Raw genomic sequence first — 15,597 nt, 5'->3', positions numbered from 1 at the left:
CAGCTGCCGGTTGTTTACAAGGGTGGGGACTTTGTTTGACCTTAAAAGCTTTCTGTTCCGCTGGTTCAACACAAGGTTATCACACTAGCTGCGGTAGCTCGTTAGCTTTCTTCCTCCGAAAGACTGATATAGCTGCAAACATTTCCTTAATGAGTGTGAGAGAAACAGAAGGAAGAAACCAAGGGTAGATTTACCCCCTGGTGAAACAATAAGGTACAAAAAGGTGATATTGTCTGTGTTGAGATTTAGCCATCATCTGATCACCTAAGGTTAGCTACGTGAGACCTCTGTTTGACTGGTCCCTTACTCTGTTGGCCAGGTTACTGCAGTGAAGGTGATCTGGGCTCCATTGCCAAGCACCTTAAGATGGGACATGTGTAGACCCTAAGGGCCAGAACTTTAGCTGGTGTAAATCAGTAGAACTCTATTGACTTCAGTGGAGTTAGGTGGATTTACACAGCTAAGGATCTGACCCTAAAGCCTTTGTTCTTCTGGTTGAACGAAAGGTTATCGACATTATCTACTGTACCTCATTCGCTTTCTTCCTCCCGCAGGGCAAATGCTGCTCCAAACGTTTCCCGAATGAGCACAAGGTAAGCGAAAGGAAAGGACTGAGATGTTCACGGGTAGAAAGAATAAGGTGAAAGGGATTTTCCCCAAAGCAATGCAACAGAAAAGAGAGAACAGAACAAGAGAGGAAGTGAGGTACCTAATGTATTCTGGGTGGAACTCATAGGTCATGGGTGTCCCATTGACCTTGAGCTGACCTCTGAACAGGGGTCATTTTCATCTAACCTGACTTGCCACAATGACTTGTATATGAAGGGTGATCCTCAGGCATGTAGCTTCCCCAACTCTTGACCATGTGTTCCTAGAGTAAGACAGTGCATGAGCAGAGTAAATACAGTGCAACCCACTGGTGCGTTTGTATCACCGGGTCCCCTGCTGTGCCTGATCCACAGAGGATATGAATCTATTACAGCTTCAGCTAGGCAGCCTGGCTCTTTAGCTCAGCCTGTAACAGCTCACGTGTGTCAGCCAAAAGGACAGTTGTCTCATCAGGAAGAAACTGTCCTCTGAGGGCACTGCCCGCGATGGGAGCGATAAGCGGCTGACATTTGTTATGGGTTTGCATGGGAAGATTATATTGCCACTAAGTAAATATCAGATGCAAGTTGTAACTTTCCAGACCCACTCTGGAATAATGACTGCCTTGTCCAGCAATTAACCTGCCTCCTGAAGGGGAAGCTAGAGTCGGAAAGGTGAGACTCGTTTAATGACATGAAAGCACTGGCCTCCCTGCACAATACAGCGACTAGGGATTCCCCTCCTGACATGAGCAAGGAAAAGCAGTAACCTTCCCAACAAGAGGGTGCAAACTAGTTCAAATATATCTATCTATGTTAGGTACTTCTCAGTGTCTGAGGCAGGGCAGTGCAGATATCCCCATTGTACAGAAGGGAAACAGAGGCACAGAGAGATTAAGTGACTTGCTCAAGGTCACACAGGATGTTTGTGGTGGTGAAGGGAATTGAATGCAGGTCTCCTTCTTCTCCACCGGAGAATCAGAATACCTGCAGCAACACATCCCTCTTGCCAAAACACTGGTCCGGGCTATTGCCATTTTCTGGCTGCAAACGCTTCCTTCCTGACTTCCCCATCACCCATCCCTTCTCCCCTACAGTCCATCTAAAACACAATTCTCAGCCCTACCTCCATCTTACCCTGCTCTGGACACATCTTCTCCTGCTTCAGCCTCTACACTGGCTTCTGTTCTTCTTCCTTATCAAGTTCAAGCATCTACTTCGCATTTTGAAAGTTCTCCACAACTCTGTCACTGCTCTGCTCTCCTCTTCTATCTCCCCTCGACTGACTACTTTGCTCACTCTCTCTTAGGTACTTATGTGGTCTCCATTATTACAGTATCTGAGCACCTCACCATCTTTAATGTATTTATCTTCATAATACCTTGAGAGGTAGGGCAGCGCTATCACCATTTTACACATAGGGAGCCTATAGAACAGCAAGGACTTCAACCCGTTTTCCCAACGTCCTAGGTTAGCACCCTAGCCCCTGGACCGTCCTTCCAGTCTGCATGCCATGACTGCTTTCACTGCACCTTATGTGCCCAGAACATCCTCCCACTCAAAGGACACTAATATTAGAGGTGGTTGGAAAATGGGGGTCTGCCCCCCAGAAATTGTCAACTTTTTGCTGTAAAATCAAAACATGCACAATTTTAAATTTCCAGCAACCAAAACGTTTTTGCCTGAAAACCAAAGTTGGGAGATTTCTTTGGGGGGGGAGGGAGGACATTTTCTGTAAAGCAGATATTTTCTATGAAAAATTTCCTTTAGCTAAAAATCCAATTTTTCATTAGAAAAAAAGTTTAGACTGAAATATTTTGACCAGGCCCAGCTGTCTGAAAAAAAAAATGTTTGAAATGCCACTTACTCGGTGATTCCTTGGCACAATAATGCATTGTCACTGCTGTTTGTTTTGTGTTGTGTTGGACCCATTGTACATTTATTATTATTTATTTGTGTTATACTGGTGCTTCCCAGCCCCATGATGCCAGGCACTGTACAGACCCATAATAATAGTACCTAGTTCTGGTCAGCAGATCTCAAAGCACTTTACAAAGGAGGTCAGTATCACTTCCCCTATTTAGGAAATGGGGAAACTGAGGCACAGAGCAGTGAAGTGACTTGCCCAAGGTCACCCAGCAGGCTAGTAGCAGAACTAGGAATAGGACCCACATCTCTTGCACCCCCATCTAGTGCTCCATCTGCTAAGCCACGCTCCCTCCCAATTTGTTTTGCAGACTAGGCTACTCAGGACAAGGCCTGTTAAATGGTGTCCCTAGCCTCTGTTTGCCAGAAGCTGGGAATGGGTGACAGGGGATGGATCACTTGATGATTCCCTGTTCTCTTCATTCCCTCTGGGGCACCTGGCACTGGCCACTGTCGGTAGAAAGGATACTGGGCAGGATGGACCTTTGGTATAACCCAGTAGGGCCATTCTTATGTTCTTATGTTCTTGAATGTTTGTACACCTATATATATACTATACATGACTGTAGCTAGCAAACAGAACAGTCAGAAGTGCATTAGCTAAAGTATCAGAATACTGGAGAACGCAGGTCCCACTGGCTCGTCTCTTATTGGCTGTTTTCTGGGTCCTCCTTCTCTTCCGAGAAGCTCTGAGTGTAGCATCAGATCCCAGACACCTGGCCCTTTGGAGAGTTACCTTTACAAAGGAATGATTCCCCAGAACTGGGGTTTCTGATGTAGCCCATAGATTATTTTGCTAGCTATTATATCCCATCGATCCAGCCAGCCGTATCAAATCATATGTTTCTCTTTCTGAACTAATCCATTTCATTCTTATAGTTTATCAGTATTAATTCCTTTGAATTTAGGATGTGTTGAGGCCTGTGATATGTGTTTTCTCACAATTATACATAGAATAAATTTTGCTGAAATGCTGAAATGCAAGAAGCCTACCGGCCTGTAAGATCCACTAAGATCTGCTATGTAGCAAAAAGTATCATCAGTTAAGAGTATGTCAGCATGAAAGCTGGTAACCTTTGGCACAGAGAGAAAAGGTCCCTGAACTTTGGGGAACCAAAGGTAGGAACTATACACATCACTGAACAGGTTTATCTGGCATCTACAACCGGTTGGTAACCGCAGGGTACACCACAACTTGGAAGTCGCCAAGAGAGTCTATGCTGGCAGATTTTGGAGTGAGATAATCCTTATTAATATATAGAGAGTAAGTGTCATAATCCACTAACCTATAGGAGAAGGGTAGCCATAAATTTCTAAGGGTACGGAAATAAGATTTGGGTATAGTAGGTTGTAATTCTGAATTACATAGTGTCAGAATCCTATAAAATACCCGATAAGGAAGAGTCTTGGAACTAACTCTTTTAGCACTCTTTGAGAGCTTCTTCTAGTCTTTAGCTCTCCTATATTCTATAGACTAGCTTTTTATCTACCTATCATTCTAGCTTCTATCAGCTCAGCTTGTGCAGTATAGTATAACTACTCAACATTCCTAACTATTGGGGAAGCCAGAACCATCTTTAGAACTTCACCTCCTATTACCCGGTCTTCAAGGAAGGGTGTGAGTATGTTAAGTTAAGGAACTTATTATAGGAATGTTACCACCAGGAGTTTTGGAATTCTTTTACTGTTTTGCAGTTATAAGTTTCATAGCATTTATTATTCCTTTGTTAATCTCAATATAAACAATTTGGTATTGTCCTCAGTGTAAGTGTTTTTGCCAAGCATCCCGAGAGTTGTCTCCCGATATAGAACTCTCTGAGTTCTTGAACCCTGGAGGCTGAATTGGACAAGAACCTATAAATCTTCTGGTCGGATGCGATCAGTGGCGAGCCATAACGCTGGTCAACACTGAAAGAAAAGCACCCAACACTTTCTGTGGCAGGCGAATGTGGCATCTCCCCAGGAATAAGTAGGGGAACAGACAACAGGAGGTCCGAGTATTCACCAGCTCGAGAAGGACAGATGCAACCACCAGCACCTACTCACAAAATGGTCCCTCTGCGACTGTTCTGAGTTTCTGCTATATTTAAAGGGCCAGTGCACGTGCACCCAGAGCCCAAGAAAGGTATGCTGGGAAAAAAGGTCTGATAAGTGGCTTAACCTGGCCTAGGGGAGAGCTAGTGGGGATTAGGCAGTCACCAGGGACGAGGAGGGAAAGGTGCTCTTGTGTGCTACATACCATCATTAGATCACAGTGAGATGCCTCACAGTTTTGTAGGGCAGCTTCTGTGATCATCTCCTACCGGACTTTTTTCTGGGTAGGGACACATCAGCCGTTCCTATGCTGTGCGTGTTATATCCATGACTGTCCCTCTTCCGCTGCTACTTCCCTGAACGGAGCAATGAGATATTGACTCTTATCTCGAAGCACCCTGGACTGGCTCTCTGCGCTCCCACAGGCAGTGCCATAATACAGCGCTCCCTGCATTGCATGCAAGCATTCCACACAGCCTTTGTTTCAGTGCGCCGCCCAGACGAACGATGCCCTTCCAGCGTTCAGTGATCACAGCCAGAGAGAGAGAAATGAAGAGTGTGTCTACACTGCAATGGGGAGGCTCCATTGCAGCATGTGTAGACATACCCCAGCTAGCTTTGATTGAGCTAGCCTGCTAAAAATAGCAGCGTAGCGGTGGCGGCATGGGCAGTGGCACGGGCTAGCCACCTAAGTACATACCTAGGGTCCTGGATGGGATTGTTCTCGGGTGGCTAGCCCATGCTGCCATGGCTACACTGCTACTTTTATTGATCTAGCTCAGGGGGTCTCAAACTGGGGATCACAAGGTTATTACAGGGAGGTCATGAACTGTCAGCCCCCGCGCAGGCCGGGTCACTGGCTGTCAGCCCCCACACATGCTGGGGCTGACAGCCTGAGCTCTTCAGAGCTGGGTGGCTGGAGAGCAGCAGCTGCTGGCTGGGTGCCTAGCTCTGAAGGCAGCGCTTCCCCCAGCAGCAGCACAGACGTCAGGGTGGCATGGTTTCGGGGGGGTCATCACTCTTTGGAGGGGTCGTCACAGCCTGAAATATTTTCAAAGGGGATCCCAGCAAAAAGAGTTTGAGAACCCCTGATCTAGCTCAGTCAAAGGTAGCTAGGGTATGTCTACACACACTGCAATCACGCGTCCCGATTGCCCTGCAGACCTATGAGGCATAACAAGGGAGGAAAGAGATACTTGAGATTTGAAATGAGCTGGAAAGTTGACAAGACGCAGCGACACAGGGAGGCTGTTCTGGGCAGCCGGAGGGGTCTCACACCAGCAGAGACCGTTTGCAGGCACAGGGAGGAGGCTGGTGCTAGGCAAATGGAGGGAGAGGAGGGGAGAGGTCGGTGACGTCAACAAGGCAAATCCCAAGAGGTATTTTTAAACCAGCTTTGAACAGGAAGCCAGTGGAGATGGCTAAGGACGGAGGATGGCATGTGAGTGCGCTGCATGCATTTGAAACCATTTATGACCTCCAATTAGTGCTCTCTCTATTCCAGCATCTTTGTCCCAGGCCTCTGCTTTCTGTGCCCATTCCTTTCATTCTCTTCCCACTACCCTGTCACATGGCTTTGGGCCAGCTCCTTCAGGGCAGAGCCTGTTGGGGAGAGTTTGATCGCAACCAGTTTCTGCCCTTCTTTGCTGGCGAGCAGAGGTGGAAGAAGCATCTGTGAACAATTACAGACCCTCCTATGCCCCAGCTTCCAGCGACATCCGACCCAAAACACAAAATAAAGGGTTGCACTTCATTGTGGAGCTTCTTGGGCTCCTTTGGTGGCCTCAGCCTCCCTGTCCCTCCCCCTCCCCCCTCCTCCTACCCACACACACAGCTCCTACATCCAGTACTGGCCAGTGTGGTGGTGTGGCCAGGGTGGGCAGGGCATGTGCTGAACCAACCGCTCCTCCTGCATCCTCCACCAGCAGGAACCTTCATGGAACCCATATGTACTATAAAGCTGCCATCCCTCAGGGACGAATCCACCCCCTCCCTTGGGCATAGCAGCCCCTGCTGGTGGAAATGAAGTAGAAGTTGCACTTTCCTCCACCAGCAAAGATGAATCAAACCTGGAATCCTTCTGCCTGGTGCATTTCCCCAGATCTCCCAAGAGTTCTTTCTTTGGCCCCTTGTGTACTGAGGCATTACCCTGAGCTGAAGGGAAATTGCAATGTGCAGATCTAGCCTGAATCCGGAGCAAACCTAATGGGTTCGCTGACCTTGGCTCCCTTGGCTTTCTGGCAGATTCCAAGGGGTTGTTAATTTCTCCATAACTGCGTTGCACACGTCAGCTGTGCATCACGAACCAGCCAGATAGAAATCAGCCCAGTGAATACCTGCGAGAAGTAATGAGCTAGCCTGGCCCGTACACCTCCTCCAAAGCTGGCTCCCCTATCGCGCTGTTTCTGTTAGCAGTGAGATCATGTCTGATCGAGGAATAGGGCATAAATCCTGAGAGCTTTAAGGAAGCAAAAAGTGCGCATCAGATTGGAACTGGTTCCTGTGCAGGGTGAAGCCTCCATTTCCCTTTTCTGAAACTCCAATACTATTGCAATGTCCTGAGCTGATAAGGAACCTGTCCCCAAAGTTGAGGGTTTAAGGGTCAGTCTTGGTAGGATAGAGGGAAGTTCTGGGGGGAGAGGTTTACTGGGTGCAGTTGGGAAGGGAAGAAGAAAGTGTTACTATTTGCTGTGTCTCAGTAGAGGGAGAGCTGACAATGGGGAAAGTTGTGTTGGGAAGGAAGAACCCTTATTCATTGTTACAGCATTACACAGTTAAGTAGCCTGGGTATTTGCATCACGGGGGGGATGGGGGAAAGAACAGCAAAGAGAGAAAATGCAGCTTTCGTCTTTATTGCTGACTCTGATTTGCAACCTCACTGGTGGAAAAATGCAGGGCCAGCCTTTGATCTGATCAGCCATGCCAAGACCTAGCAAACTTCTACTAGTGTCACACTGTTTAAAGAATTGCTTCTAGCTGCCTCTCTGGCCACAGGCTCACAGCAGTGTTGCAAATGGTGGCATTGTCGTGGCTGGCTGAGCCAGACTCTTTTCAGACAGAAGCCAAAAGGAGCGAGAGAGAAAGATCAAGTGGGGAAGGAAAATGACACACCAGGGAGGGGGTGGTGGCAGGAACCCAAGTCTCACGTGCCAGGTGTTCTTCAGAACGTAGCTGGTAGAGGTGGAGATGGTGATGTCATTGGTTCCCTCTCCCTGGCCTACGCCAGTCAGGATGCATTTCAGGTTCATGATAATGAAGATCAAACAGAGTCAAGGTGGATCCTGGCGCCGCAGGAGACGATGGGGGTGGAAGCCATAATGGTAAAAGCTCATCCCTTCTAATCCACATGTCCCCGCTCCTCCCATTTAGTGATCCCCAGATACAGTGTTCAAGAAGGGGCCGGGGGGGGGGGGAGAAAGAGTCATCCCAATAACGTGCAACTATAAACATTTCCTCCCATTTCTAGACTCGTTCAGCTCATTGTCACGCCAACCCGTGACTTTTCCAGGAGCCTTGCCAGACCCCTTCGTTCAGTTCTTTTAACCTAAACAATCCAGCATGTCCCAGTCGACTTGTCTCCAACGTTAGTTGATTTTCATAAACAATTTTATGTAACAACCCGCGTTGGGCTTTCGTTACCTTTGACAGCTTAGAGAAGTGGTTCTCAACCTATTTACCTCATATGCAGCTCTCTAGGTGTTCTGTGGGCCGCATCCACACAATATATATTCTACCTGTATGGCCCTGAGGATGTCACATGGGCTGCAGCTGTGTGCTGATTGGGCCGCAAGCGGCCCATGGGCTGAGGGTTGAGAACCACTGGCTTAGAGCATGGTCCCTGCGCAACAGGTACAGAGACTGTAAGGAACCTTCCGTTGACCTAGCTGCATCTCCAGCGAGGGTTAGGTCAACCTACCTACCTACAGCCCTGAGCCATGTATCTAGATCAACTTAGGTTTTAGACCAGGCCTTACTATGTGTTCATACACATAGCACAGTGGGGCCCTGAGCTACAGTTTTGGTGCTACTGTAATACAAACAATAATAATACTAATGATAACATGCTCTCTGGCTATAGAGATTTAGATTAATCTCTTCAGCACAGAGATAATACAGGACACTTAATGTCTACAGTGTCTTCCATATAGGCTGCATGCTCAAAACGCTGCAGAGACAGATGGCAACTACACCTCTACCCCGATATAACGCTGTCCTCGGGAGCCAAAAAAATCTTACCGTGTTATTGGTGAAACCGCGTTATATCGAACTTGCTTTGATCCGCCAGAGTGTGCAGCCCCCCCCCCCCCCGGAGCGCTGCTTTACCACGTTATATCGAATTTGTGTTATATCGGGTCGCATTATATCGGGGTAGAGGTGTATTAATAGAGGGAGACAGAAAATGAGAATCACGGGAGAGATGTTTCCAGATGAGATTCAAAACTGGATTGATAGTCCACGAGGAAGCCTGATCTAAAGGGCAGGAAACTGCAGGGGCAGGGGCTCTCGCCCCAGCAGGGGTGACCTTGCTGCGGTGGTGGTGGAGAAAAGACGTTACGGCAACCTGAGCAGAGGAGGCGAGAAAGACGCAGGTCTCCAAGACAGGCTGGAGTGAGTGCACAGACAGTTTTCAAACAAACAAGGCAGTTTTGATGTGGATTCTGAAGGGCATGGAGGAGTCAGTGGAGTTATTTGGAGATTCTGTTAAAAACATTTAAAGTGCCTATGTGATTTAGGAGCCTGAGGGTATGTCTACCCTACAGCTGCAGCTGTGCCTCTGTAGGCCCGTCATGTAGACGCTTCCTACACTGACAGGAGGGGTTTTACTGTCGATGTAGATCATTCATTTCTCCAAGAGGTGGTAGCTACGTTGACAGAAGAATCCTTCTGGTGACTTAGCCACATCTACACCGGGGGTTAGTTCAACCGAACTACAGTGCTCACGGCATGAAATTGTCATAGGCCAGAGTGACGTAGCTATGGGGTTTGAATTAGGCCATTACAACTGTACCAGGTAGGTACATAGAAATCTACCCAGTTGGAATGGGTGCTGTATTACATTCCCTCTGCACAGGTGTGAGTGACTATACAAAGGGCAAGGCGGTAAATAGATACCAAATCTTGGCTTTGGGCTCTAGAAAACCACTAAACCACCAAAAAGGAAACAACACTTTCCCCAAAAGGAGCATCTCTCTCACTGCCCTTGCTGCACCAACTGGTGTTTATGCTACTTCTTTTTCTATGCATTGTTTTTATTGGATTTCATAATCTGACAAACTTCATACAGTAAAGTTTCAGGGATGGCAATGTAATTATTACAACATCACACACCACATAGTTCCGTTTGTACGTGCACTCACAGATACCTTAGGACTTACGTAGTAGATAAGAAAAGCTATATGACTATCTGAAGCCGTTATGACAATCAGAATGACTTAGTGATTTCACAAGAGGGAGTGCAAAGGTTAAGACCAGTGGATGTCTGAGTATGTAAATCAGCATGCACCTTTCAGGCCCCGATTCTGCAATTTATCCTGTGCAAGCTGATCCTTGCATCCATTTACTTCAGCAATTTGCAGTATAGGTTGCATGGCTGGGGCCTTAATGCTAAAGGCAAAGTTATGCTGCTTTGAATGAAACAAGCCAAATTTTGCCAAGAATGTTTTCGAAGAAACAAATTTCATTTAAAAATAATTCTTTAAAACATTCTAATTAACACAAAATTAAAATCCTTTTCTAACCTTCAATGTATTTAAATAGCTTAACAAAGAAGCCTCTCCTTTTCTTTCTTTCGGCTCCTGGTGGCGATACTCTGTCTTGCTAAATCTCCCAGTTGATTGTGTAGTCGAAATAGCACTTTTAATGAAAACTCAGTGGTTGTATTTTTTAATCCCTCTCTGGATTCTAATTTGATACCTCTGTAGTGTATTGAAAACTGTGTAACAATTACAAACTGTCACTTTAAATCCAAAGGGATTTCCTGGTCCTGCTTGCAGGCTAGGAGATTCTGTAGGGAAGCATGCAATCTGTGTCCTAAGTAGTCAGTCTGCAGAGAGCCAGCCAACAGTCAGCTCTGTGCCTCTCTACTTTAGGGAGCAGCCTTTTTTGTCACTCTCAGATTTTGGTTTTTGTGTGTTAGGGTTCTTGATTCTAAGAAATAAGGTGAGGTTACAATGCAGTCTTCCAGAAAGACTAGTTCAGTGTTTTTTATCTAACTTCTTTGTTTGTATGCCATGAACATAACAAATATAAATAAATACGTCTTGAAACACTTTCCTGTCAGACAATCTCAACTGCATCTTAAGTAGAATGACATTGCCCTTTTAAATGATTAATTCTTTCTGTAGTTTCTCACTTTTATACCACTGACCTTTGATTTTCTAATAGCTTTTTATAGGTACAGATAAAATATTTTCAATCTCATAAACATCTTTGTCTGTACTATCAGCCCCCAACTTCTTGCCGTGTGGCAGTTTCATCAACTTTTATTGCTTGCCCCAGCCAATGGCAATTTGCAGCAATGAAAGGCTGTTTAGCAGGTGTGGAGTTTCATGATGATTTCTCAGGATTCTGTGGTCTATTTCTCTCATACGCCCACACTCAAGTCTTTCACGCCCTCACCTTCCCGCTCTCCGTTCTCTCACGCTTTCAGCAGTGGCAGTTCCTGTAGAAAGGGCTTTGAGCAAGCACACACACGTGTGTGAGACTCACAGGGCCGATGAACGCAGCAAATCTAGAGTGGGGCATTCTCCACTACCCCTGGGGCACGTGCACAGTAATGATTTGCAGAGTCAGACAGGAGCTGAAGCTGCAGCAGTTTGCAGTGGAGTTTGGGGCACTGGATTCACAGGCTGTGGTGACTGCAGAGTGCTTTAATGTGTCCCATGTAGTCCCTGCTGGTGTGCTCTAAAAGGTAGAGTGTGCCAGAAGGCTTTGCATGGGGTAGTTCGAGCTCTGTACAATCACTGCAGCCTGGGACGTGGGTGGTGAATCCAGTGCCTCCCGCCGCCAACCTGGGACCATGGAGGGGTGAGGCCAAGGAGACAAACTCTCCCCAGCCATAGGCCCCTGCCTGGGGGTCCCGGTGAGAGAGCTGGTCACAGGCCAGGCAGTCCTTTCCCTCCCTGTGTGCAGAGCAGGTGCTGGGCCCAGGTGGATCCAGGATGGGGACACTACAGCCAGGAGGTGGCATGGAAACACAGAGGCCAGAACTGCCGGGAGCCAGGAGCAGAGCTGGACTCAGAGCCAGGTGACGTTGGGAGCTGGATACCAGGGCCCCCAAGACACCAGAGCCCCCTGTGGGGAGCAGGAGCTGGACACAGGCAAAGGGGAAGCAGGGACAGAATATCTGTGGGGGGGAGTCAACCCCTGCTCCCCTGGACCTCCTCCCTGCTCCCCACACTGCCCTCCAATTCCTCCCAACTCCTTGCTGCTGAGCAGGTAAATTATTCCACTTGTCCCCAGCCCCCAGTGACTCTCGCAGAACCATATGGTTCTCTGGGCCAGAGCTGGGGAGTTCAGCTGCTGGTGCAGGAAGCGGTCTGCAAATGTAGGGTTCAAAGGCCAATCTGGCCTATACGAATTGGTAGGTGCCTCCTGGCCTGCAAGCAGGGAAGGTGGAGAGCAAGAAAATCAGGCCATGGGGAACAGTGGGATGGAAGTAGCAGAGCAATAGAGAGGAAGGATTGTCCACTGGTTAGCACACTAGTCTAGGACCTAGGAAACCCAGGTTCAGTTCCCTGTTCTGCCACAGACTTCCTCTGTGATCTTGGGACCCTTGCTCAGTGAGGCAAAGATCATTAAAAATCAATAAAAGTTAGGAATCTGAGGATGTGGGCCTTAGACTCTCTGGCTGGGTGCCAAAATACCTTTAAAAATCTGGGCCTCTATTTCCCCATCTGTACAATGGGGATGTTCTGGCACTTCCATCCCTCCAACGGGTGTTTTGAGGAATAATGAAGACTGCGAGGTGCTCCGATACTACAGCGATGGAGGGCCATATACGCACTTCATATAGATAAACTCGTGAAGCATTTCTCCATGATGCTGCAAGGCCTGTGTCATCAGGCTGCTTCCCCTGCGACAGGCCCCGGCACAACGGGTGCTCCTGCCTCAGTTTCCCCTTCATTCATCCGTGGGAAGGAACATGGTCACTCTATGCCCACTTCAAAGGCCCGCCTCGAAGCAGACCATTGTTCACTAATATTAATGTGGGTCAATCTGGAAAGGGCTGCGAGGCCAGGATCATTGGAAACTCAGGCTGGTTTTCTGCAACGTTTGCTCCCTGGACCGCTATGGACATTAATTGTGTTGCCGTTACCCTTGTCATTCTGGGAGACCCAGCTTGGCCTTGGCTTCCCTGGCTCGGGAAGCCATTTACTGGGCACTTGGGTAGACAGGAGAATGGAGCTGCTGAATTCTCCCATGTGTAGCTACAGAAGGAGAGTGGAGTGTGCATTGGGAAGGCTGAAGGGACGGTGGCGGTGCCCCATGACAGGGCTAGAAGCAGTTGGGCAATATCTGACTAGATGCTTGTTGCATTTTGCACAACCCCCGTGGGAGCCGGGTGGGAGAGCATCCCTGACAGACAGGAGGAGGAGGGGCAGAGGCTTTTGGAAAGATCTGAACAGCCAGAGAGGCTGCCTCTGCTACATGCTGCAGCTGGCCAACACGACAGCACCCTGGCGGTAGTCAGACCAAAGGTGTTGAAATCCCCTGTGCAGTTGTATTGTAATAGAACACACCACGCTGATTGGACGAGGTCCCCTCTGCAGCACTGTCAGGCTGGATCTCCGTCTCGTGGGCCTCTGGTGCTGTCTCTTCCAAAGCATCTGCCTCAGGGGTTTGCAGAGACCCTGACTGCTTGTGGCAATCTCCTCCTGCCTGGGGCCCTGGTCAGGGGCCACTGAAGACTCTGCAGTGGTGTCCAGAACAGGCTGAGGTTCACTGGCGGCCTCCCTTGCAGAACACCCAGTCCAGCGAGCTCGCCTAGAAGTCTTGTTACTGGCCCTGGCCCTTTATAACTACCGGAGCGCCAGTCCTTTGTCACGGCACTGGCCCATGTCCCAGAAGAGACCCCCACACAAACTTGGTTTGGTTTGATATGGGGATGGTGTGGAGGCCAAAACTATAACTGGTTTCAAAAGAGAATGAGACAAGTTCCTGGAAGGTAGGTCCATCAATGGCTATTAGCCAAGATGGTCAGGGATGCAACCCCAGGCTCTGGGTGTCCCTAAACCTCTGAGCACCAGATGCTGGCACTGGAGAACAGGGAATGGATCATCTGAGGATTGCTCTGTTCTGTTCATTCCTTTGGAAGCTCTGGCAGGGATGTGTGCATAGGCGCCGACTCCGTGGATGCTCTAGGGCTGGAGCACCCACAGGGAAAAATTAGTGGGTGCTCTGCACCCACAGGCAGCCAAGCCCCCCGCCCCACCTCACCTCCTCCTCCACCTCCTCCCAGATGAATGAATGAGAAGCTAGAAAATTTTGGGGGGAAACTATGTGTGTGCAGAGGAAAGACTATTCATTTTGAAAAAACGCAATGAATCCCAAATAATTTACAAGGGGAGCGTGAAGTCCCTAGAATTGCCCCTGGTTACGGGGTAACACGGCCTAGTGGCCCGAGTCCATGGAATTGCCCCTAGGTACAGGGCAGCACGGCCTAGTGGCCAGAGTCCATATAATTGCCCCTGGGTACAGGGCAGCACGGCCTAGTGACTGGAGCCCGTAGGATTGCCCCTGGTTACACTGCCATAGGGCCTTGCCACTGGCTCAGTGGGGAGATCCTACCAAAACACGCTGAGGTTTACCAGGGGCAAGTTACCAGTCCATCACCCCCAGGTAGCTTCCTACCGTCTTGAGAGTTGGAGTCTCCCATGAATCTCCAGGTTCTCCGCGGGTCTCCGGGTCCATCGCTGCCTCGGGCTCCTCCCGCAGCAGGGCTTCGTGCTGGCCAGGGGAAGCTTCAGTTCCCAGCAACGTCAAGGGTGGTGGCTGGTCCTCCACAGGAGCTTTCCGGTTAGGTCTCTCCCCTGTGGCCGCCAGCCCAGACTGAGCTGAGTTCCCTCCTTTTATACTCCCAGACCATTTGGAGCATGTCCAGTACGAGCGGGGCGAGACTTCCGCTGCCTGAGCTACTGGTCTGATGCAGCTGGGGCTAGTGCGGGGCGGGGCTGCCCCGTCACAGGGAGACAAGCCCTTAGTAGATGCTTGAGCACTCAGCATCCCACCCCCTCAACAACCCTACACACCCCCATGCGCCTCACACACTTGATCACCACGCAGTGCCCAGGTCAGCAGAGGGTATCTAGCCAGCTAGATAATTTCTGTCTCTCCCTAGAGTTGCTCCCCATAGTGTAAGGGCTAGGCCAACAGCAGCCGCAGAAGGATTAGTCAGCCTAGAATAAAATTTTGATGCTCTAGCCACTTAGGGTACATTTACACTGCAACCCCCCACCCATGGCAGCGAGTCTCAGAGCCCGGATCAACTCAGTCAGTCTAGCAACACTCGCACCACCGGGCTACAAATAGCCATGCAGAGGTTTCTGCTTGGGTTCTGAGCCCTACTCCCCTCACTGGGTTTCAGAGCCTGGGCTCCAGGCTGAGTGGGAACGTCTATGCCACTTTTTAGCCTCATAGCGCGAGCCCAAGTCAGGCAAACCAGGCTCTGAGTCTCGTTGCTACAGAGATTTTTTTGCAGTATAGACATCCCTTTAGCCTCCATCTGCCAGGACTCCTTTCCTTCACCAGTCCAGCTGCATCATGTATTCCCCCCACCCTTGCTTTCTCCCCCACATCCATCTGTCCAGCCTAGCTGCACCTCCCTCCCTGGAGAAATACATGTCAGGCCAGCAACCCATCAAATAAGCTCCTCCTTGGCACGTTTCCTCTTCTGATGTTTCAGTTTGCTGTGTGTCACTGCATTTGTAACCTAAAAACATCCTGATTTGGCCACATAGATTCAGCCTGCCTTCCTGAACCTCCCCCCACCCTGCAGTTTCAGTTGGATGCATTATTCTTTGTCACTTCCTGCCCCTAAAATAAATTGAAG

Source organism: Trachemys scripta, chromosome 6 (genome assembly GCF_013100865.1).
Source record: "Trachemys scripta elegans isolate TJP31775 chromosome 6, CAS_Tse_1.0, whole genome shotgun sequence".
Lineage (NCBI taxonomy): Eukaryota > Metazoa > Chordata > Testudines > Emydidae > Trachemys > Trachemys scripta.
The sequence above is the reverse complement of the archived record's forward strand: the minus strand, read 5'-3'. Positions refer to the sequence as shown.